General features: G+C 43.2%; 3 long non-coding RNA genes across 3 annotated transcripts; 2 read left to right on the plus strand and 1 right to left on the minus strand.

The window, feature by feature from the left end:
* Positions 1-323: 323 nt before the first annotated feature.
* Positions 324-9,575, minus strand: LOC139178060 (uncharacterized). The gene is made up of 3 exons (XR_011562491.1): positions 9,497-9,575; positions 844-1,026; positions 324-513 (listed from the first exon to the last, which is right to left on the minus strand). It is a non-coding gene; the product is annotated as an uncharacterized lncRNA (long non-coding RNA).
* A 5,428-nt stretch (positions 9,576-15,003) lies between these two features.
* On the plus strand, positions 15,004-20,122 carry LOC139178061 (uncharacterized). Its single transcript, XR_011562492.1, has 3 exons — positions 15,004-16,892; positions 17,044-17,271; positions 19,669-20,122. It is a non-coding gene; the product is annotated as an uncharacterized lncRNA (long non-coding RNA).
* Positions 20,123-22,938: 2,816 nt separating this feature from the next.
* On the plus strand, positions 22,939-23,682 carry LOC139178062 (uncharacterized). The gene is made up of 2 exons (XR_011562493.1): positions 22,939-23,169; positions 23,331-23,682. It is a non-coding gene; the product is annotated as an uncharacterized lncRNA (long non-coding RNA).
* Positions 23,683-25,004: the final 1,322 nt, after the last annotated feature.

Raw genomic sequence — 25,004 nt, forward strand, 5'->3', positions numbered from 1 at the left:
TTTCCCTTCTGACATACATAACTACCCTTTTATCATTGCTCATTCAGTAGAGTGGGAAATGTACTGTAAATTCATCATCTTCAAGTGTTTCAATGGAAATAAACCAATTGCCACTTGGAAAAAATGGTTGAAGTATGTTTAGAGAACCCTACACCAGGGTTTAGCAGCTCGCGGTCCAGGTCCCATATCATGTTGCAAACAGGCTGCTTTTAGACCAGCACAGCTGTGCTTCCCTTTTTTTTTTTTTTTTTTTCCTTTTTTTAAGGTCATGGAAGCTGAAGTTTGAGAAAGCAAACAGAAAAAAAAAAAATAATAATCACACACACACACACATAGATTTTATTCAGCTTAGAAATAAGCAGGAAACCCAAAGAAAGTGTTCTCAACAATAAGACCTCAGTAATAATACTGAAAAGCAATTCAACCAAGTGCATCTGACAGAAGGCCAGGCAGGCTTCCAGGAGATTCTTGTGGTGAGCTGCTGAGTCATTCCTGGTACCTCCTTTTCCTCATCTGTACATTGGAAACATAAGCAATGACCTGTATCACTATGAAACTATGATCTCATTTGCCTATTCTTTAAAAAATGTTTACAAATCCATAGATTATTTCTGACAGAAGCCGCCTCTCTAGAGACAGAGGTAGGGTAGATACACAATCCAAAATTCTGATTGGCAGGTTAAAGATATCATTAATATCACATGATTACCTCTAAGTCAATTCCAAGTTTGTGACACTTGTTACCTATACTACTGCATATAAGCCCATGCACTTGACTGACAGTCTTCTGATGATTCTGGTTCTACCACTGAATTACTGTGAAATTTAGAGAAAGTTACTTACCCTCTCTGGGCATTGATTTACTTGCTTGTCAAATGGACAGGGAGAAGTAGGTTCATCTCTGGGGCTTCCAGGTCTCATATTCAGTGGTCACAATGAGTCACGAGTGGAGTGTTGCTGAGTAAGGTGTGTTGATCCCCTGCTTTACTCACCCTGAGTTAATGAACCGTCACTCCTTTTGACCGTCTGCAAATAGGAAGACACCCATGTATGAAGTAGGATCTCATTTCTAGAGATTATACATAAGATGTTTACAAATGCATAGATTGTTTTTGAAATGTTATCCAGAACTTTGGGGGATGGAACTGGTGGGAATGGAGAAGCTGAAGGAGCCAAGAGGCTTCCTTTTCATTGTAGTATGTGGGGGAAAAAAAGTGTCACATGAAAGTTTAACTTTTCTAATAAAATTATTACTTAACTCTAAACACATAGGTGAGCTATGATATGAATTGTGTAATTAAAGAGGCTTATGAACCACTTCCTGACTAGTAAGTCAAGGGAAGTAACGGGTTGCCTCTAACCCAAACATTCCCCCAGAGAAGGCAATGGCAACCCACTCCAGTACTCTTGCCTGGAAAGTCCCATGGACGGAGGAACCTGGTAGGCTGCAGTCCATGTGATCGCTAGGAGTCAGACATGACTGAGCGACTTCCCTTTCACTTTTCACTTTCATGCATTGGAGAAGGAAATGGTAACCTGCTCCAGTGTTCCTGCCTGGAGACTCCCAGGGACAGGAGAGCCTGGTGGGCTGCCATCTATGGGGTCGCACAGAGTCAGAAATGACTGAAGCAACTTAGCAGCAGCAGCAGCAGCAGCAAACATCCCCAATGAGAAAAAGTCATCACCTGATGAGAAGGTCTTGGAAGTGGGACAGACATGAATTTGAAGCTTGGCTCCCTCACCTAATGTGGAGCTGTACAGCATTGAGCATGGTAAACTCTGACCCTCTTTTCTCTCTAAAGCATGAAAATAATACCCACTTCATAGGTTTTCTGGGGATGGAATCAGACAATAGAACTACTAGCTTTTATTACTGTTTTTAAACAGTAGGTGCTAGAACTATAGCTAATTTGCACTATCTGGCCATTATTTGTCTCATCTTGGGTCTGCCCCAATGCAGAAACTAATATTGATTGATTGATTTTATAAAACTTAAATAGCATTTGCCACAAGCTAGGCACTCTTCTAAACTTCACATCAATTGTAATTCGTTTAGTTCTTATTAGACTCCTTGGAGGTAGCTACTAGGATTATTATCTTCATTTTATAGATGAGAAAACACAAGAGAGATCAAGTATTTCCCCAGAGTCACAGAGAAGTAAGTGGAGAAGCCAGGATTGTAGTCCATGCAATCCTGAGTGCAGTCCCTGCCCTAAAGCCCTATGTGGGGCTGCCTCCGTGCAAACCTGTTTTTAAAATGGTTGGCCTTCTGTGGGAGAATGTACTGGACATCCAAGTCAGAGATGCTCCTCTGCTCCCTTCTTCCATCCATAGATCTGGGAGTTAAATAGGAACTAGAGAATTCTCTTTCCTCTGGGCAGAAGCAGTACAAAAAAGACCTGTCCCCTCAGCCTCAGCAGCTGTTGAAAATGTCCCCCAGGTCCTCCAAGTACCCAGGCTCCAGGTAGTACTAGTGGTGAATAACCTGCCTGCCGATGCAGGAGACGTAAGAACCACGGTTTCAATCCCTGGGTCAGGAAGATCTCCTGGAGAAGGAAATAGCAACCCACTCCAGTACTCTTGCCTGGAGAACTCCATGGACAGAGGAGCCTGCAGGGCTACAGTCCATAGGGTTGCAAAGAGTTGAACACAACTAAAATGACTTAGCACAGCACACAGCACATGTCATATGCAGAAAAATATAAACAACCATAGGATAACAGCTGGGAGGTGTGAAGTGAGTTGAGTTTAGGCATGGAATTCAGCCTGGGGAAGGCCAGTTTGAAGCTGATTCTGACCAAAGCAAAGACGTGAGGTGGGCCATCCAAGAAGAGTTGACTTTCTTTGTATAATAAAATGCTTCTGATATTCACATCCAATCCTGAAGGTCAGTCTCTGGAAGTATTGGGCTACCAGAGAGTTTCCCTCTTTGGGGTTAAACTGGTGACTCTCCTGTTGTGAGAGCTGGAGGTAGCTTTCTCCAGATGTGCTCCACAGCCCCTTGAGCCTTCTCTGTTCTCTAGGGTTACCAGGTCACATCCCCACCTTGGTTCCTTGCCTGTGTGTTATAAGGATCTTCACAAGGCTCTCCTCTTGCCCTGGCATTTGGAGGGACTGAATTAAACCAGTTCAAGCAGGTTTCTGCTGAACACTCCCTAAGCTTGTGTGTATTGTCAATATGCAGCTTTCCCCAGACATATTTGGCCCTAGATTCTCTGGTGAGGAATACCTTTTAATAACTCATAGGACTAGAATTCTAAAATACACAGTTTAAGAGACTGGTGCTGGCTGAGGAGCAAAGGGAAATCAGAAGACAGGGTCCTGCCCTTCAGGAGCTCAGATTTTAGTGGAGAAGATAAAAGCCTCAATGACAAATGACAGCTCAGTTGGCTAGGTGCTAGATGCCAGGTATGTACAGTGACGTGGTGGTGGAAGGGTTAGAGAAATAGGAAAAGGGCAGAGAAGGCTTCAAAGAGAAGCTGATCTAAAAGCTGAGTGTTGAAGGATGAGTTGGCCGACCACTAGGGTAAAGGAAAAGGGCATTTGAGCTAGTGGCGTGCGTGTGCAAACATATGGCATTAGGGGAAAGCAGGGCTATTCAGAAGATTGTCAATAGATGTAGATGAAGCCCCAGGTACTATTTGGGAAACGGCTGTAAATAAATCTAGAAGGAAGAGGGCAAATGAGGAGGGAGACTGTGCCAGGCATTGTGTTTAATTTTATCTGGCAGTGAGCACCAAGCAGTTACTGAACCATGGAGAAAGTTCAGCTTCCTGCTTTGAAAAGAAAACTACAGTGGCCTGGAGGACAGATTGGGAGGTTGTGAAAAGACACAAGTAACTGGTTGGAAGACTGCTGGAATATCCACGTGAGAGATGATGGCAGATAACCAACAAATGGCAGTAGCGAAGGAAAAGTGTGAAAAATTAGTAACTGATTAAGAGACAGAGTTGACTTAGGGATGGAGGAAGATAGATGAGTCAGAGATAACTCTGAAGTTTCTGGTTTGCATAACCAGATGGTTGCTTGTGCCATTATCAATAAAGAGAGGACAAGTGAAGGAACAGCTTGACGGAGAGTACAGTGGTTTCCATTTGGGCGTGTCAATTTTTTAGGTTCTTGTGGAATCTATAGGTAGAATTACTGATCTGGATTTTAGGCTGGAGATATATATATTTGGAAGTTTTCAACCTAAAAATAGCATCTGAAGCCCTGGGAGTGAATACGATGGCCCAGCAAAGTAAAATAGGGAATGAAAAAGAGGTAAGCCAAGTGCAGAGCCCTGGAGAACAGATGCCAGATGAACCTGAAGGAGGAAGTAGGTCCCAGTGCGATGATGTGGCAATGTTAAGTCAGAGTCCCAGTGCAGTGGTGTGGCAGAGCCCCATGGAAACATGGTCTGGAAATTAGTGCCCAAGTGTTGTTCCTGATCCTGTAAGGGGTGCCCCAACCCATTTAAGAGCTGTGCCACCGTCAGAACTCCAGGTCCATGAGACAACTCTTAAGGTGTCACCACTTCTATCTGTACCTTTCATCTCTTCCTCCTCCCACCTTTACTGCAGTCCTTCGAGTGTGTGTCCTGGTTGACGGGTCCTTCTAACTCTCCTGCTGCCACTCTTGCAGCAGGCTGCTCAGCCTCTGTTCTCGTCTATTCCACCAGAGCAGTGTAGGCTTTCAGCATTAACCCAGGGCTGCTGGTCACTTTGTGGAAGGGAGTCTGCACTCTGCTCCTTTCCTCAAGTCCAGAGGACTAGGTCCAGAGTGATCAGGAAACACATCAGGGTTTGAATCCTAGATTCAGAGAAGACATCTTCATGGGAGACATTTTCATAGAAGTTGTGGCTAAGACCATGAATGCCATTGTCAAGATAAAGTTTGGAAAAGGAGAGGAGAGGGACAAAAAGGAATTTGAGAAAGCTTCTGTTTTCAGGGTACCAAGAGAGGAACAGAGCCAGCAAGGGAGCAAGGGAGGCTATACAGTAATGTTCAGGAAGATCAAAAAAGAACAGAAAACATGGTGACGTGGAAATCACGGAAGGCAATAGTAAATGAAGGAGGCGTGGTTGCTGTGCTGAACGCTGCAGAGTTTACAGAAGATGATGAAAGCAGCTCTTTCGCCCCTGTTTGCCCAATTCTGTTACCCTCTAACCTTTAAAGAATCTAATTATAGAAATGAGATGACTAGGCAGTTTAACCTAACTCCTGACTTCTCTTCTCCTGAATGCACACCATGCCTTTCCCAACCTGTTGATTCTTCTTCTAAATAAAATGATATAAGAATGAAGAATTAAGCAGTTAAAAAAAATGACTAACTCTCTAGCCCCAAGAGTCCCCTTAGCACTCCTGCAGGCAGATCATGAAAACTAAATAGCTTCTAAAGAAAGAGTCAGCCAATCTGCATATAATGCTGAATGATGTGATATTCAACTTCCTGCCTTAAGGATTCACTGAGATTCTTTCTTCCCGCTTTTTTTCCTTTGAAAACTGTCGTGGCTGAGCAGAATCTTTGGAGTTGGTCCTGGCACATGAATCCATCTTCTCCTCAGATTGCTGACTTTTCTAATTAAAGCACTTCTCCTTTCTATCGACCCTTGCCTCTCAAAGTATTGGCTTCCTAAGCCAAACCTGAGTTGGGTGATGGATTCTGGTTTCCACGGTGGGCCTGTGCTCTCATGTCGTCTGGCTCCTCTGGGCTTTCCAGACTAAGGCCAATGGCTGCAGCAGCCCTTCGGAACAGTCACGATGAGCCATCTGCTTGTGGTGGCCTTGAGAGGGGCACTTCTGAGGGAGGTCCCAGTAGCCACTGGAACTATTAGTTCTGTGGACTCTCCGGTCTCTTTACTGCTTTGCACTACCTGCCAATTTTTGCTTTAGGAGTCCACAGAAATGGAAAAGTGCCCTTGAGACTAGTGTACAAGCTCCAGGAACTGGATTTGTCCACTGGACAGTGCCCAGGCAGCCTCCTTCTGTGGTCAGTTGATCCTGATGTGTATCTGATATTGAGGGTCATTTTTGAGCACCAGGCATCATTTGGGCAAGGAATGCTGTTTTGGGGGGCAGTTTGTTCTGATGTGCATATGCTGTTGAGTTATTTGTATCTCAGGGAGTGCCTGATTAGGGCGAGGTCTGGTCTATCTGTGACGGCCATACATGTGTGTGCTTTGTACTTGGTATCTGAGTTGTGATCTGCGATTACCATTCCGCCTTCTGAAATGGGCAATTCTGGCTCTGTTTAGTGCAGAGCCCTCTTGGGTGAATTCTGTCTCACTGGAAAAATTTTAACTATGAGGCTATGACTAAGAAAAAGATGATATTTTATTATAACATGATGTGGCCACAATATTCTTTAGATTTCATAGAAAATTGATTAAGGTGAAACTCTTTTGAAAAATTTTCAAACTGGTTCTTTTTGCATATGCAGTTAGAAAAAATATTAGCTTGATAAAACATCTTTTCAGAATTGTGACCCAGAGGGAAAAAGTCCTTCTAGGAGAACTTGCTTTTCTCTCTCAGTGCCTTGAAACCAGGACTCTCAGAAACATTTGTCTTATCTAGATCATCTCTAATTCTTGAGATTGAAGGGGGAAATGAGGAAAGGAGCCTTGTAAACTTTCACTTATTCCAACTGTTATTTATAAACTGGTAGTTTTCTATTATACTACCTGATTCATGACTAAGTTTAGAAAATGCAGCTATGGGATCTCTGGTTGTGTCTGTTTATATGTCTATGTGTAAACTATCTTTGTATGGTATTATCAAAATTAATTTGTCAATGGACTCTACTTCACTTGCTTAAAGGAAATTCAGTGCTTATATAAGTTTACCTGAGGTTTCCCTGATGGCTCAGATGGTAAAGAATCTCCCTGCAATGCAAGAAACCCAGGTTCGATCCCTAGGTCAGGAAGATGGAGAAGAGAATGGCTACTCACTCCAGTATTTTTGCCTGGAGAATTCAATGGACAGAAGAGCCTGGCAGGCTATAGTACATGGGGTCACAAAGAGTAGGATATAACTGAGTGACTAAGACTTTCACACACATAAGTTTAACTAGGATTATTTACGTTAAATTATATGGAATACATTATCACCTGAGTGATAAACCTTATGGTGTATGGATGTTATTAATAGAAACATTCTGGAAATGATATAAAGTTTCTAAAATTTGGGTATATCCTTGTATAATGTTATAATTTCATTTGTTATCTTAGTTAAATATTTCTTTCTGGGATGCCTCAGGGATCCTCTAAAGCATCCCACAGTTAGTGGGAGATTAAAAGAACTTCAAATAAATTGGATATTTGGGAAGTTTGTCAAAAGCTTCAAAACATTTGGTCAAATAAAATCATAGGTCACCATGAGACAATAATTATTCCTTGAACTAAAATGACAAAAGATATTAAAAGCAAATTCAGATGACTTAAAGGGCCTCATAGTACAAGTACTGATCCTCCACACCACAACTGCAACTAGAGGGTCTGTGCACAAGGAAGATGTCACGTGGTGCAACGAGGGTCCCACGTACCATAACTAAGACCTGGGCAGCAACTCACTGCCCAGATGGTTCCTTGCTATTATGATAGATTATTGCAATGTTTAGTTGAATTATTAAAAGAACACTCCAAGTATTCTGAAGCTTATCTGGTCATCTATCTTTGGATGGAGATCAGATGCCCCATGACTTGCAACCAGGAGATTATGCATACTGTGTACCTGCTAAGTTGCTTCAGTCATGTCTGACACTATGGACCAGCTTCCTCTGTCCATGGGATTCTCCAGGCATGAATACTGGAGTGGGTTTCGATTTCCTCCTCCAAGGGATCCCCCAACCCAGGGATCGAACCTGTTTCTCTTACATCTCCTCCATTGGCAGGTGGGTTCTTTACCACTAGCACTGCCTGGAAAGCCCTATGCATTCTAGAAAAGACAGAATTTAAAGGACTGACGCCAACCTTGATGAAAGGACCTTTATTCAATACTGTTAACTAGCTCATGGGCTTCCCTCGTGGCTCAGTGGTAAAGAAACCACCTGCCAATGCAGGAGATGTGGGTTCGATCCCTGGATCCAGAAGATCCCCTGGAGAAGGAAATGGCAACCCATTCTATTATTCTTGCTGGGAAATCCCATGGACAGAGGAGCCTGGTGGGCTACAGTCCATGGGGTCACAAAGAATTGGACACGACTGAGATACTAAGCAGCAACAAACTAGCTCATGCACAGCAAAACTGAAGGGAATTGACTCTCATATTAACATTTCCCTTTAAAAGGGGCCCCTGCACTGTACTGGCCTATAGAGAGGACTGCCAACCTCGAAGTCATCTTAAAACAACGCTCAAACTGAGGGGAAACTACCAGACCAGGATGAGAAGATGGTGACATCTGAAGTAGATAGTTGGTCCAAAATGCCAGATCAGGCCTGTGCACCAGTTACTTCGATAACTGCTTATATTTTGCTTATGAACCAAATGTATTTCACAATATGATGCAGTTAAAACTAGTCCAATTGTCAAGTTTATGGTCAATTACCTATATCCAGTACTTCTGGGTCACCTTGGTGGATTTCTCTACTCCAAGGCCCTTAGGACATTTATTCTTGAAGTAAGAAATTATACCTCTGCTCAGACCACTATTGATATTATTACTAGGTGAGATCCCCTCTCCTGACCAATTAATACCTTCTCTGATCTTGTCCGTAACAAAGTCTTCTCACAGCTATGGGATGGGCTTATGTGGTTAACACCAGGCTATGGTCGTTTAAATGGCAACCCACTCCAGTGTTCTTGCCTGGAGAATCCCAGGGATCGGGGAGCCTTGTGGGCTGCCATCTGTGGGGTCGAACAGAGTCGGACACGACTGAAGCAACTTAGCAGCAGCAGCAGCATGGTCGTTTAAGCTTAAAGGCTCCCTTATGTTGGGAATAATTAAGCCATAGTAAGGATAGCCAGTCTAGTAACATGGGGAAATTGGGCTGAGTGCCTCATGTACAATGCCAATATATAATTTCCCATAAAGATTAGGATTGATACAGAACAGACTAAATCAGATGACCTGGGAATTATACTGGGCTGTACCTGATGGAAGCTCTTGACTTAAATTCTTACTTATGATCTTACTAATACTGCTAACTATATTATTAATATATTGCCTGTTTTGCAAAATTGTTACTGCTTATATCACCAAATGTGTGATTGGGCCTCTGACAAAAATAATGATGATCAGAAGACTTGAAGCATTTGGTCAGATATGTAGTTCTATATGAGATCAATGATTGTAGTAGTGTAACTCTAGATTTGGGAAGAAGAAACATGAGGCAATATCTTTCCTGGACTATAACAGACTAGTAAGACAGGTGACCCAGAGACTTTTGGCCACTGTTAGGGCTTCCTAGGTGGCGCAGTGCTAAAGAACCTACCTGCCGGTGTAAGAGATGTGGGTTCGATCCCTGGGTCAGGAAGATCCCCTGCAGTAAGAAATGGAAACCCAGTCCAGGATTCTTACCTGGAAAATTCCATGGACAGAGGAGCCTGGCAGATTACAGTCCATGTATTTGCACAGAGTCAGACGTGACTGAGAGACTGAGCACAAGCACACAAAAAGTCCTAGTCCTGACCTTGGAATGAGATTCCAAACACCACGGTATGAAGTGGTTATGAAATGCCTCCCGAGTCATGATTGAATTTATGACCATTCGGGGGCCCTGCCAACTAAAACTTGGCACTTGCCACCTCCCTCTACAAGGATTAAGTCACAAGTTACTGCAGTCATTGACCTTCAACACACCCTGAAAGGAGTTCAGGATGGAGATGAGTGTGCTGAGAAAAACTCTCAGAATAGATCTTCAAATTGTTAGATATTTCCAAGACATGTTATGAACCCAAATTCTTGCACCTCCTCATATCTAGAGAAGCACTGAAACCATTAACAGTGACATCAGTTTTGGTCATCAAAGAGAAAAATGCATTTGAAAGTCAAAATCGGGTAGTGGTTCAGACATCCAAGGTAAAACTAGGTGGCCATCGTGGATATGATTTCAGTACTTTCTGATATTGCTGAGAACTTGAATTTTCTGAGCCATATCAGACTCGGACGCTACCAGTAATTCTCAAGCAGCGTCTGATGGCAAAACTGAATATTGACCCTGTGGGTTCTTCTGCAAAGTTATGATTAACCTGTTGATCTAAAACTTTTCTGGGTTATGCCTTTTATGGGTTATGCACCTGTTCCTTCTCAGGACTGAGGAAAATCAAAGAAAAGGGGGGATTTGAACCAAGCAGAACCCTGGAGTTTTCCTCCCCCAGCAAGTATAAAACTGATCAATTAATGATTAAACAATAGAGTCCCAGACTCTGTCTGATGTACATTCCTGAGTTGTTTTACAGATATATAACTGCCTCCAGAGAGAGGAAAAAAGCTAACTTCTTGACCAGACTGTAGCTATGACATAAGCTGCTTCATCTTGAGCAATACTGAATCTATGGCCAGTACAATCCCAAGAGCTGGCCTTAAGAGAATGGGATTAATATTGTTATTGTTCTTTAGTCATTAAGTCATATCCAACTCTTTTGCGACCCCATGGACTGTAGCCCACCAGGCTCCTCAGTGTATGGGATTTCCCAGCCAAGAATACTGGAGTGGGTTGCTAGTCCCTTCTCCAGGGCATCTTCCCAAACCAAGGATCAAACCCATGTCTTCTGTATTGGCAGGCAGAATTCTTAACCACTGACCTACCAAGGAAGCCCTGGAATTAACATTATTACTTATAATAATCTATATCTTTGCAGACATCAAAAAGTAGCTTGCTCTGCCTGCATATGTAAGTGGGCAACTAAAGTTGTCAGAAAAGAGATACTATCATCTTCCACTCTGAGAATACAGCACACTGTGTCAAGATGAAGTTACAGAAGATGGACCTTTGCCCGTAATCCATAGAAACGGAATGGTGTTTGATGGTGGGGAACTGATAGCAGTTCTTCTGCCCCTTTCCTTTTTGTCTATTTCTATCCCCTCTAGCCTTAAAACAACCTAATTATATGAATGAGATCACTAGGTAATTTAACCTAACTTCTCTCCTGAATGCACACCAAGCCTTGCTTAAACTGTTGGTTTTTTTCCCTAGATAAAATGAAGTAAGAATGAAGAATTAAGCAGTTAAAAAATGACTCTCCACCCCCAACAGTCCCCTTAGCAATCCTATAGGCAGATCATGCAAATAAAATAACATCTGAAGAAAGAGTCAGCCAGCCTGGTACAACACAGAATTATACAGAATCCAGCCTCCTGCCTCAGTGACTGACTGATTGTTGTTGTTGTTCAGGCACTCAGTCACGTCCAGCTCTTTGCGACCCCGTGAACTGCAGCACGCCAGGCTCCTCCGTCCTTCACTATCTCCCTGAGTTTGCTTAAACTCATGTTCATTGAGTTGATGATGCATCCAACCATCTCATCCTCTGGCATCCCTTTCTTCTCCTGGCCTCAATCTTTCCCAGCATCCAGGTCTTTTCCAATGAGTTGGCTTTTTGCATCACGAGGCCAAAGTATTGGAGCTTCAGCATGAGTCCTTCTAATGAATATTCAGAGTTGATTTCCTTTAAGATTGACTGGTTTGATCGCCTTGCTGTCCAAGAGTCTTCTCCAACACCGCAGCTCTAAAGCATCAATTCTTCAGTGCTCTGCCTCCTTTATGGTCCAACTCTCACATCTGTACGTGACTACTAGAAAAACCATAGCTTTGACTAGACGGACCTTTGTCATCAAAGTGATATCTATTGGTTTATTCCCCCCTTTTCTCTGTCATGGCTGAGCAGTCTTTGAAGTTGGTCTCAGGACATGAGTCCACAATCTCCCCAGATAATTGGCTTTTCTGATTAAAACGTCTTTCCTTTCTATTGACATTTGCCTCTCAAATTACTGGATTTTGAGCAATTGTCCTTCAATTAAAAATTTTAAAAAATTAACTGAAAATACAAGACACTGAGGAACTGTTTGCCATCTTCCCCGCTCAGTCCTTGTCACTCTGCACGTTCATCCCTCTGTGATCGCACCCACTCCCACGGTTTCAAGGGCCACCTGTGGCACAGCCCTCTCTGTACAAATGTCAACACAGAGCTACTCCTGGAAACCTGCCTTTCAGTCTCCAGATGGCATTTCTGCCTGCCCCCCAAGGCTTCCATCTCCACTATTACTACTCTGCCCAATGGACTGTGCACTTGGGCTGGTGAGCCTGTTAATACTGGTGCCAGAACACTTACAGTCAAACTAGGGGCCACTTTACAAAAAAATGCTTACCTTAGCTCTAAGATTTCAAGGCACCTCTTGAGTGGCATGGCCCTTGGTGTCTCCTCTCAGTTCAGTTCAGTTCAGTTCAGTCGCTCAGTCTTGTCTGACTTTTTGTGACCCTGTGGACTGCAGCACACCAGGCTTCCCCATCTGTTCATCACCAACTCCCGAGCTTGCTCCAACTCATGTCCATCAAGTCGGTGATGCCATCCAACCATCTTATTGTCTGTCGTCCCCTTCTCCTTCTGCCTTCAGTCTTCCCCAGCATCAGGGTCTTTTCCGATGAGTCAGTTCTTTGCATCAGGGGGCCGAAGTATTGGAGTCTCAGGTGGCCAATGTATTTGTGTCTTCTCTAAAAGGAGTATTAAAAGGCCTTGACTTTGTAAAACTCCCACCCCTGACTCACTTCTGTCCTTGTTCTTGGTTCTATCTCTGACCCATTTCTAAGTGATGCACTCTTGCTGGAAGCACAGCTCTGGAGAAGCTTGCCGTGCATCTCTGGACCAAAAGTGAAAATGAAAGTTGCTCAGTCATGTCCAGCTCTTTGCAACCCCATTGAGTGTAGCCTGCCAGGCTCCTCTGTCCATGGAATTCTCCAGACAAGAATACTAAAGTGGGTAGCCATTCCCTTCTCCAGGGGATCTTCCCAACACAGGGATAAAGTCCAGGTTTACCACATTTCAGGCAGATTCTTCGCCATCTGAGCCACCAGGGAAGCCCAGGAATAGTGGGGTGGGTAGCCTATCCCTTCTCCAGGAAATCTGCCCCACCCAGGAATAGAACCAGGGTCTCCTGCATTGCAGGCATATTCTTTACCAGCTGAGCTACCAGGGAAGCCCCTTCTTGGCCAAGAAGGTCTAGGTGAAGCTGAGGACCCAGAAAGTGGCACGAAAGGGCATACCCGTTCCTTATCTGGGAAATCCAGATGCCACTCTGTCGGATGAGGATAGTCATCACTGTCTCAAAGTGAGTAATGAGCGCAAATTCTCTCATGTTTTAACCAACAGGTTAAACAGGTTTGGAGGGTCCATGGGGTCACAAGAGTTGGACACGACTTAGTGACTAAACAGAAAATTGAGGGGCCATTATGGACCAGGCATTGCGTTGGGTGCAAATGCCTGCCATTGAGGCAGTGAATTAGTACAATAAAGTGGAAATGATGCTGCAATAGGAGTAAACTACTGTTCTTCCCTAGGGAAGCATGGAGAAGGGGCAAGCAGCCCAGAGTTGAGGGAGTTAGAGTTGCTGTCAGTCCTTTGTCCTTGTTGGAGGAGCTGCAGTTGGCCATTGAGAGATGCTGGGGGAAGGAGAGGAAAGGAACTGGGAGCGGTGAGCAGCAGAGGAGTGATTCACTGTGGTTGAGACCAAGAGTGCTGGGTTTCGGTGCAGTGGGGCCAGGTGGAAAGCGTGCCTTCAAGCACGAGGCTCTTTATTTTATCTCTAAAGCAAAAAGAAACCAATCTTCAGTCCCAAAGCCACTGCCACTGATTCAGTTCTTAGTAAGATCCCACCACGTGATTCCTGGATGTAGCTGGAGAAAGCATTTCAGTCTTGATTCTAATGTAGACCAATGGCTCTCTGTCTCTCAAACTTTGTTTCATTATCATCTCCCTAAGGAGCCTTTTGAGACATTTTTTTCCCCTAATCACTCTGCTGCCTCCTATGAAATTTTAATATCACAGAAAATATTCATGTGTTTAAGTGCCATGGACACATCTGTGCTTTATACATAAATGATTCTGTGTTTTGAACCAGTTTCCACCTGGGGAGTGATGACCTCAAGTTTCAGGTTTAATAAATGCTTGCCTACTCTTCCCACCCCCTCCTCCCTCCTGCCACCTCTCACCTCTTCTCACTTCTCATGTTCAGTATCCAGCTTGTCATTTATCAAAATCCTATCTGGAGTCCCTCGTAACCACCCCAGCACAGGTGTTCTCAAGCATTTTCATGCATGCATGTGTGCTCAGTTGCTCAGTTGTGTCTGACTCTTTGCCACCCCATGGATGTAGCCCCTCAGGCTCCTCTGCCCATGGAATTTCCTGGCAAGAATACTGGAGTGGGTTGCCATGTCCTCCTCCAGGGGATTTTCCTGACTCAGGGATCAAACCGGCATCTCTTGCAGGTTCTTTACCAGGTGGCTTCTTTATCACTGAGCCATCGGGAAAGCCCTCTCAAGCATTTGGAGCTGGGTAATTCTTTGTTGGAAGTGGGAGTCTGTCCTGTGCTTTGTATGATGCTGAGCATCTTCCCTGGCCTCTGCCCTTAGATGCTAATAGCACCCTGCCCCCACCAGTTGTGACAACCAAAAACGTCTCCAGATACTGCTAATGCCCCCTGATTAAGAACCACTTCTTTAAGGCTTTAGCTCCTGGTTCTTCTGCTCCTTCGAAACAGTGTTTGCAATCACACTACTTTTTCAGCCCAGGAGAGCAGGCATCCCTGGTCCAGCGGGTTCCAGGAAGGAAAAGACCCTGCCCCTTGCTTTGTCAGCCTCTCACCCTACAAGCTACTTCTGTGTCTTTCCTATGTGCAACACTGAACTCTCCAACTCAGACCTCCAGGTCCTGAGTTGATAATCTCATTACGACTAATCCTGTTTACGGCCACTCTCTTGGCAGAACAATCTTGCCAGGACCGAGGCTCTTTTCCTTGCCACCTACTGTTGTTGCTGTTCCATTGTTTCTGGGGACGGTGGCCTGGCCGCGTATATGCTTTCATTGATAGAGCCTATCCTGTTTACGAGGAGTCTGCCGAAGGGCCCCATCAAATACTTCCATCCCTTCCTTCAGTAAATGGCTCTCTTTGATCTGTGAGAGGCCAAATAGTGCTTATCAGAAGCGGAGCTTCCTCTCGCTAATGATGGGGACATCCTGTCCCAGAAGACTCCCCAAAATAACACTTTATGAATTTCAGAATATTTTCAGGTTTCTCTTTTTTGTTTTTTCATAAGCGTTTTTTTTTTTTTGTTTTGTTTTGTTTCGTTTCTCAGCTTATCTCTTTATGACAAGTAAAGAAAAGGGTTGATTTGAGTTGCTGAAGTCCAGGATAATACAAAGCTAAGTGATTTTCTGCAGGTTACCACCAAACAGGAGGAAAGTTTGGGGCTGGTGATAATATAAATATTTGGAAGCAGGACAAGAGACAAGATTAGGGCTGGCCAGGTGAGATCCCTTTTCACATTGTCAGTTTACAGCTTCAAGTTATCTAACAAGGTGAGAAAGAGGTCATGGGTATTAGTCATCTGAATACCGAAGTGGTAGGAACTAGCTCAACTATGCAGATGAATGATTAGTGGAGTTTTATACTTGTCATAACTTTTAAGAAATTTCCAGAGAAGGCAATGGCACCCCACTCCAGTACTCTTGCCTGGAAAATCCCATGGACGGAGAAGCCTAGTGGGCCACAGTCCATGGGGTTGCTAAGAGTCGGACACGACTGAGCGACTTCACTTTCACTTCTCACTTTCATGCATTGGAGAAGGAAATGGCAACCCACTCCAGTGTTCTTGCCTGGAGAATCCCAGGGACGGGGAAGCCTGGTGGGCTACCGTCTATGGGGTCGCACAGAGTCGGACACGACTGATGCGACTTAGCAGCAGCAGCAAGAAATTTCTGGGTGAAGAGATTCTCTCTGTGTTGCAGTGGTTCTCAAAGTGCAGGACCAAAAGCCGGTGTGGGAACTTGTTAGAAATGTTGATTCTCTGGCTCCATCCCAGACAGTGAATTTGGCACCTCTGGAGATGGAGCCAGCATCTGCACTACCCAGCCCTCCCCTGATTTTAATGAAGCTGAGAAACATGTCTCTATCCATAACCCTCAAAATGCCCAGTACCTATGAAACACATAGGGACCTGATGAAAATGCAGGTGTCCAGAGCCCCATCCTTAAAGACACAGCTTCACTTGGTCCAGATTGGGCCCTGGGAAGCCTGCTTTGTTAATAAGTATCCCAGGGTGATTTGAATGCAGAGTCCAAGGCCCAAGCTTAGGGAAGCCCTGATTTCTCTTCCCAGGGGCACTAGAAATTTTCTACAGTGCTCCAGTTCTGTTCCAGAGAGACTCCCCTGGGTCCTGAGAATGAAGTGGGTATCACAATTCAGCTTCCCTTCCCAGTCATTCCATGAAGCTGGCTGCTAGGGTTACCTATTGTGGCAGGTGGTTCTTTTCAGGATTACTCAAAATACTGGAAGGTCAGGCTGGCCCCATCATTTCCTTTTACTCTGCCGTCTAAAGCACTTTGCTAACTCCTATCCTGCCCTGGGCTCACGCCGCTAGCCTGGAAGGAAAAGCTTTGTATCCCACTACTAGTTCCTTGAACCACAATCCAAGACACAGCTTGGTTTTCCCAGGAGTTTTGGTTTGCACAACTGATGCATTCCAGGCATTGTTGGGACGCATTGTTTTCTCCTCTTTTCCTCCACCCCTCAGCCTATGCCATATGAGTAGCATATATAGCCTCCTGGAGTGACCATCCTCAAATCCTAACCCTCTCTCAAAGTTGTCTCTCCCGCCAGATACCCTGCCTTTCACCGTGCAGAACTGCACTCGCCAAGACCACTATCGGCTCCGAATTCCAGCTCCGAGAGGGAGCTGTGGCTGCTGCTATATCTAGGCTTCCAGGTACAGTATTGCTGTAGTTGGGCTCCTGTCTTCCTGGTTTTGTTTCTCTCATTCTTTTTGACGTTTTACCACTTAACTTTTCTGCTGCTTCTGAATGTCAGGTTCTTTTTTTTTTTTTCTTATGTGGTTTACTATGATCTCTTCTTGACAGATTCTTCCTTCAGTTTGGCACCCTAGACATAGGGTCCTCCTTTGTCCCCAGTCACTGTTTGGAACCCCATAATAGCGATGGCTGGGGTCCCCTAGAGCCGCTGCATACAGCTGTGCAGTCCGTGCACTGCACAAAGACACCCGAAGAAGGCAGCAGGTACCGACTGAAATCCAGCTCGTGCTCACCAAGATGAGTGCCTGACACTGTGCTGTGGACAGCCGCAAGAAGGTACCCTCTTTTGTTTTCTCTACGTGACAAATATGTATATACATCTCTCTCTCTCTATGAACATATAATTACATGAGATTATCAGCTGAGACTAGGTTGATGTGTTTTATTGTCATCTCAGTGTTTACATGAAAATGAAGACTTTGAGAGGGCTTGAAAACATTTTATGAGAAATAGTTAACTCATAAGTTTTATTTCTTAGGACAGTTTTAGGTTTACAGAAAAACTGAACAGAAAGTACAGAGCGTTCCTGCACGGTCCCACCCACCGCCTCCCACCCCACCTCCCATTTCCTCTATTATTAACATCTTGCACTAGTTGAGGTACATTTGTTATGATGAATAACCTAATATTAATCCATTATTATGAACTGAAGTCCATAGTTTACATTAGGTTTCCCTCTTTGTAGTTGTACAGGTTTTGGCAAGTATACAATGTCTTGTAGTCACCACGTTTGTATCACACAGAAGAGTTTCACTCTCTAAAAACCCCCTGTGTTTCACTTCCCATAACTCCCTCCCTTGCTTCCCTTCCCCAGGCCCTAGAAACCATTGATCTTTTCACTGTTCCATAGTTTGGTTGAAGGTATACTTTTCTTTGTACAGAGGAATATCTACCAGCTAAAACCACAAGGTTGCTTCTGCCCAGAGACATACCATTTAAAAAGAAAAAATTAGTCAATGCCTAGTTTAAGTTCTTTCTCTGGATCCCTTCAGTGTATACCATTTCCCTCATTTCTTCTTATCCAGTACCACTCTTTTGAATTACTTTATGGTCCCCTTGCTCCATTTAGCCACCCCTCCCCTTCTACGACGCATCTTCTGTGTCAGTATTGTCCCAGAGACCTTTCGGCAGTGATGAAAATGCTCTACATCTCTGCCACCCAATACAGCAGCCACTAGTCTCATGTTACTTATCGAGCACTTGGAATGTGGCTAATGCAATTTTTTCATTCTATTTAATGTTAATAATTTCAACTTACATAGCCCATGTGGCCAATAGCTACTGTACTGGACAGCACAGATTGAAGTTTTTGCATCAGCCAGATCACCCATCCTGATAGCATTCAGAATCTCCCCTTCTTCATACTTGAATCCTCCCTGTCCTCTTGAATCCTCCCTGGCAAATTAGAAAAGTAATTGAATTCTGCCTGACCCCGTTCATCACTACAATACATAGCTCTCACATCGGCGACATTTATCACCATCAAATATATTCTTTTCTTACCCAGAACATTAAGATGTCTTATAAAATGTACTTAATGTATGAGGCTCTCCCACATTCCTTGTCTATGCCTTTTTATGTCTCTCTCTGTTAAATGTTTTCTGTTCAAGACTCCATACCCCTAGAAGACAGAGTAGAATTACATAACTCATGCTTTATTTGGCAGTCACTATAAGCCATTGAAAGTGGGCTAATACATGCCATTTTAGAAGATTGTGTCACAACTTTGAAGGGTTGAAAGGGGAGGAAGAGAAGAAACAATAACATCAAAGAAAATAAAGGGAATTAAGAGTTTCATCTTGGAGTCAGCACGGTCTGAGTCAGGAGTTGTGGCTGGGGGTTCTCAGGAGGCTGGCTTTCTGTGCCACCAGGAGGCCCATGACCTTGGTCATACTGGAGGCTCAGCTTTCTCCTTCATAGAATGAAGGGGCTGGACCAGAGGCTCTGGTTTGACCTGCCTCCCACATTAAGATGTTCCTTGGGTCCACAGTAGCCTGGGAATGACTAGGGCACTGGAAACAGGCTGTGATCACATGGAATATTTCACACAATCTCACCCCCACCACCCGCTTCCCCAACTAGCAGTGTCAATGATGAACACATTAACTTTGCTAAGGACAAGACTGAAATAATATTTTAAGAACCAACGGAACCCAGTTCAGAGTGAGTCATTGGTCCTGACTCTAGTGGCTCAACTGACCACAAAAGTTTGTGAATAGTCTATATGGTGTCCTTAAAACATCTGCACAGACCTTTTATTTCCAGTGCTTTGGACAGAGATAAACACAGTCTTTCATCCAAAGCCTACATTCCACAAAACAGATGAAAAGTTGCAGTATAAGCGCGGCCTCCCTGGCTGAGTCTGCCTTGCCTGTATGCCCATGTGAGTGGTCAGTTAAATGCCTGGTCTCTGTTGTATAAGCAGTAGGAAGTCTCTGCATTTAAAAATAGGGTGAGTTGTACTAAAGTAAAACTCATGTTCTGGAACTCTTAATGTGCATGTAATTACCATTTAGGATTCCAAGTTAAATGATTTGCTAATGGCCACTAAATGTGACATACCCCTGAGTAAAATCATTGATTCCTAACTTGGGAGAGTTTGAGTGAAGTGTCCTCAGCCAAGTACTCAAGTATGTTTTCTTTCTCTCCCTAAACCTTGCTTCTGCGGTGAAGAATAGGAAGAGCAGCGTCGTGATGACTACAGGAGACCAGGGCATAGCACTGCATAAACCCTTCAGAGGCTTCAGCGCCATTGCAGTGACCCATTTGTTGATATCACTTGCCTACTGTCTCTCCCTGCTAAAATGTAAGTTCCAAGAGAGGAGGGATTGTGTCAGCTTTGCTCAGAGTCTGGCATGGGAGATGGAGTCAACACAAATCTTTTGAATGAAACATGTAAATCATCTAGCGTCCCTGCAGTCAGATCCCTGGGCTTGGCTCCTGGGTTCTTGGACAAGTAGCTTTCCTGCCTGTGTCTTTGTTTCTTCTTCTCTAAAGGAAGATAGTGATGGTATCTACTTGATTGAGTAATCATGGAAATTAAGTGAGATGATATATGCAAAGATCTTAGAACAGTGTCTGGTACATAAAACCCAATAAATGTTAATAATTTTTAATGATGATAGTTGATGTGTAATAAGTACTTCATAAATGACATTTCTTCTTCCTATTTGCTATCATTATTGAAAGTGTTTTTCCCCTTTGAAGTAGGAGTTACATGGTCCCCAGTTATGTGTATTACTATAATAGGATGGCTGCTTTCCCTTTTTATGCTATGCCCGGCACAAGGGTGGAGACATCATGTCAAAGAAACACCAAAATGCTATTCACAATCGTACATGGGTCTTTAGGGTCCAAGGAAAAGTTACAAAATGATTCACCTCCCTATATTACATCATTCCTCTCTGACCTCCAATACCCTCCTTTCATCTCTATTTGACCAATCGTCCCAGAAAGTCCCCAGTTTGCAAATCAGCCTCCCCTACAGGATCTGTCTCTACCCATCAGAGTTAAAGGATCCTTTTTAGCAATCTGTTCTCTCATGGAAATAATTTATTGCCAGAAGGTAAGCGATAAAAGTCTGTCTCTTTGTATTTAGGACAGAAAGGGAAAATAAGAAACAATACTTGAAACTAATTCTAGATCTTGCCTTTACTAAGTCACTTAGTAAAGTCACTTAATCATCCAGAAGGTAAGTTACTGGATGGAATATGTCTCAGAATAATATCAGATGGTACTAATCAATATGTGATCCACCTCTGGGCTTTTGAAAATTAAATGAGAAAAAAACATGCAAAAGACCTAGTTCTAATTAAGAGAAGAGAGTTTCTAAATTGTGAAAAGAACAAATTTTACCACCCCCACCGTAGTCACTCTGAGTTTCCACGTTGATCTGGAAGATTTAGCTAAGGGCTTTTTCCTTTCCCTAGGGACCCCGTTTTTAAATGGTGGGGCTACATCCTGCCTGAGGACAAAGGAGGGGCGGGGAAGGACACAAACACAGGCACACATGCACACACGCTTTCTTTTTGCCTTCTGACCTCTTTTGCAATTCGTAAGTAGGATTTGACTCATGCTGTAATTTCATTCCGATATTTTCTACATACTGTTCTTTAATCAAATAAGGCAATCAAATCTTATCCTTACCCTCTCCCCTAATGTGCTAGATTTAATGACACCAGTTTTGAATTTTATAGCATTTCAAGAACAAGCTTTTTCCCATACAAAGTGGGATTCAATTTCACTTATTTGAGAACTGACTGTTGTTAAAAATCTAATTATTTTTAATAAGCAAAATCATTTTGATCCATTTTATTGTTTTTTATGATTAAGGAGCATGCACTTTAAGATCTGTGGTTCTTTGAAGTATAACATTATGCATTACTAGTTCAGGTTTAAACATGATCTAGCAAGATCCGTACCTACTTGTAAAAAAATGGGGGAGGGGTTAGCTCGACACTTTAAGAAGGCAGTATTCTAAAGAATATAATTGTGATAAATGACAGTAGTATCATAGATCTCCTCAGTTTAAATTAATACTAAGAAATATGTGCATAAGCTGATCCATTTAATTCTAAGAGAGTATATAAAAACGTTGCTAACCTAGAGACAGATGGTTTAGACTGGGTAAATGATCTGGAAAACAAAGTGAAAAGCTTGGAGGATTTTATAAAGTTTGCCAAAGCAAACCTAGTTCTAAAGAAAAACATTCAGGCAAGTTCCCCAGTTCAGATCTTAATATACCTTTTATCCTATTAGAAGCCATTCCTTTCTTGAGCTTTGAAAGACAAAATCTGAGAGGTGCTTGATTAATCCTCAGGGATCTAAGGCCTTTTTAAAAAGGTACTCAAAGACCTAAGCAAATATTACCTCTGAATTTTATATTTTATTCCTTATTTGTCTGAGCAAAATCATATGTCCTACTAACAATTCTAAGTGGATACAACTTCTAACCTAAAAGAAAAAAAAATGGAAAGTTAAAAATGTACTTTGGGATTTAGCAAGAATTGAAAATCCATTTTTTTTTCTATGAAGTAATGACTTTTATGGGGCTTTTATAACAATAAGTTTGGTTAAAAATACTTAAAGCCAAGGGGACTAATTGGAGAGTCTCAATATCATGCTTTGGCTTTCCTAGTGGCTCAAATGGTAAAGAATCTGCCTACAATACAAGGGTTCCATCCCTGAGTGGGGACGATCCCCTGGAAAAGGGAATGGCTACCCACTTCAGTATTCTTGCCTGGAGAACCCCATGGACAGTAGAGCCTGGCAGGCTACAGTCCATGGGGTCACAAAGGGTTGAACAAGACTGAGCAACTGAGCATGCACACACACTGCCTAGCAGAGAGCTGGTAAAGTTAGAAGATGGTAGATAATGACGGGTAAAGAGCAAAGGGTGGGAATCAAGCACACTGAGATCAGATTCTAGCTTTGGAGGACAAAGGTGGGAATTCTCTGAATCTGCATTTAAATCTGATTATTCTTCTCCCTATTCACCCCATGGTCTTTACTCCCCCCTCCACACACACACATTCACACTCACACAGAACTGTGACAACTACCACTCTAGATGGCTTCACCTTGTCTTTAGGATAAAGTCCCAAGCGTGCTCCCACAAAGTAGTGTCCCTCTCACATCTATCCCTGGTTCTCTTAGCTCCCCCAGCAGTGCCCCTTTTCAGTCCCCCAGAAGTGCTCTCTGGCCCTTTCTTGACCCCGTGTTATCCAACCATGTCTTGTCTCGTCTGCCTGGAAGTAGTTTATCCCGAGTGCCAGTACCTCTTCTCCCATTAAGTGAGTAACCCTGAATGTCTAGGTTTAAACATCATTTTCTCAGTAAGATTTTACCTCCTGTCCCCCTCTAAGTTAGGGCTTGACATTGTGCTCCTAGTTTCCCTCTTTCTTCCCTCTTGTTTCACTGGGATATTTCTTCCCCCAGCCCTCCATTAGACTGCGTGAGACATCTGTGTATATGCAGAAAGTGGTGCCCAGCATGGAGTGGGGAGTGGCAGGTTTGCCTTTTTCTCTACTGCAGTCCCAGAGTCCAGCCCGGAGGCTGCTTGTAACACGCACTGACTGGATGCGTGAAGGACTTTGTATCGGAAGACTGAGATCTCCTCCCAGATGTGTGAGGGCCAGATGTCTGCACAGAGTTCAGAACCTCTCTCAGCACCTGGTAAATATCTCAGCCAATGGTGGCTATTATCATTAATAGAAATGTTTAAGTGATGAATTTGTTTCATTTCTAAATTTTTTGGTGGGCACCTCTCCAATTGGGAGAGCTAAAAGATTAGCAAAGATGCCCATTTCTATCCATTCTTTTCAATACTATTGCAGGGTTTTGGAGCAGAACAAGATGAAACAATGTGCCAAACCAAAATTGGAGCCAGGATAGAAAATGGCTTTGATGTGATGGATCCAGTGTAATTGTATGTTTGCATGGGCCTGGCTGTACTCCAGGTGCACACATCCATAACCCAGTCCGTCAACCAGATGTTACCAGTTTTTTTTTTTTAATAAAAAAAATACAGAATATGATCTATGCCTATAGAAACCTACATGTTAGCACTTGGAAAATGATGGCAATGAATATCATATAAAAACATAATTTGCAAAAGATAATTATAGAATCCACATGAAAGTCTTATACCTGAATCTTAAACTTGAGTAATAAAAGGTTAAAACTGTACCTCCCACTGGAATTATCTTCTTTTATTTAAAATTATAAATAAGTGTAAGACTTCTATTATTTTCAATCAACTAAGCCTCTTAAGTTACAAACTCTGCTGAAATCTAAAAGGGCAGGATAGATGCTAATGATTCTTAGTACTGGAAGAAACTTTATGATTCAAAGCAATGAAGTCATAATATTGGTACATCATATATCAGGACTGATATTTTAAAATGGGAACTTTTAATTCCATCTTCTATGACTGGTCTGGGGCTTCCCAGGTGGCTCAGTAGTAAAGAATCCACCTGCCCATGCCGGAGATGCAGGAGACGTGGGTTCCCTCCCTGGGTCAGGGAGATTTCCTGGAGGAGGAAAGGGCAACCTACTCCAGAATTATTTCCTGGAAAAACCCATGGACAGAGGAGCCTGATGGGCCTCAGTCCATAGCGTTGCAGAGTTAGACACCACTGAGCAACTAAGCACGAGCAAGATGACTGGTCCAAAATTTCATGAGGATGTTGCAGGCGAAATGAAGGGACATTTGGAAATGGGGAGAAAAATCTGACTAGCTTCTACCTCTTCTAAACTGTTATCTCTCTACTGCTAATAGCCTGAGACTGGCTTTCCCCTGAGAATCCTTAATTTCGCTTCTGTTGATAAACTTGGTATATAAAGTTAGGGATGTCTTAGACTGCAAATAACAGAAAACCCAAGCCATGTAGCTTCAGTGAATAGGGGATTCACTCATTACAAAAATCCAGAGTTAAGTGATTGCTAGAGTTGTTTATAGTTCATAATGCCATGAGGGACCCAGGTCATTCTATCTTTCTGCTCTGTTATCCTTAGAGCCTCATGTTTCAAGATGTTCCAAGATGTTTGCTGTAGTTGACATCACATGTGCTATGAAAGCAGGAAGAGAATGTTATCCCTATCTCCTTCTAACAGGAAGGCAAAGGCTTTATCAGAACTCCCAGGCAAACATCTCCTTGTGTTTTATTGGCTGGAAAAGAGAATACTTAGCTGGACACTTAACACTTAGTGTTAAGTGAGGAAAAAGGGGGAAGTGGATATTGGATAAGCAGCTGACCATGGTGCTTCCCTTGGCTTGGCCTTCACACTATCCTGGTTGCTGATTGGAGGTAGGAAAAGGTTTTAGTTGGTCTATGTGATCTGTCCTTCTCTCTTGGTAGGGAGTGGGTGAGTGAGTGAAGATTTGACAGGCCATTTCAGGAAGCTTCCAAATCTGAGCTTAGCTAGCAAAGGAAATCACTAATAATATTTTGCTCTTAACTTAGACTTCAAAAATCATACTGTTGTTTAGATTAAGGTAGACAGCGATT

The sequence above is a fragment of the Bos indicus genome, chromosome 20 (genome assembly GCF_029378745.1).
Source record: "Bos indicus isolate NIAB-ARS_2022 breed Sahiwal x Tharparkar chromosome 20, NIAB-ARS_B.indTharparkar_mat_pri_1.0, whole genome shotgun sequence".
In the NCBI taxonomy this organism is placed as follows: Eukaryota; Metazoa; Chordata; class Mammalia; order Artiodactyla; family Bovidae; genus Bos; species Bos indicus.